Here is a 483-nt window from a genome sequence, read left to right as displayed (position 1 = left end):
TGGCAAAGGAAATGAAAAATAAACGCGCTTCCTCTCCGGCAAGGGTTAAGAACTGTTGGCGACGTTAACGGACGTCGGTGGCTCTTATTAAGTGAAACATGGCTTAATAGTAAGTACTCAGAGGTCTTCTGGTCGTTAAATACATACCCTCTTTGGCGCTTTCTTACCTGTGTATTACCGAAGTAGGAAACGCAGGATTCATGACTTAACATAATACGTCTTGCATATTCTACGTCGGTTTCTATTCTTGATAGAGAAGTTTGTATATAAAAAAAAATAAATTGAAGTTACTTTTACCAATGGAGTTGATTCTATAAGATTGGCCATCGTATAAAGGCGTCTTAGTGCTGCTTATAACCTTTCGTGCTTCTGTTTAACATGAAGTTCATCTTTTATCTATCCAGTTATATATGGGTCCATATTAAAAGTCAGAACCAGTGTGTAGTTATTCACGATTTTTTCTCTTGCATACTGAAATAAGTC

Source organism: Penaeus monodon, chromosome 22, assembly GCF_015228065.2.
Source record: "Penaeus monodon isolate SGIC_2016 chromosome 22, NSTDA_Pmon_1, whole genome shotgun sequence".
NCBI classification, from domain to species: domain Eukaryota; kingdom Metazoa; phylum Arthropoda; class Malacostraca; order Decapoda; family Penaeidae; genus Penaeus; species Penaeus monodon.
This window is presented reverse-complemented; position numbering follows the sequence as displayed.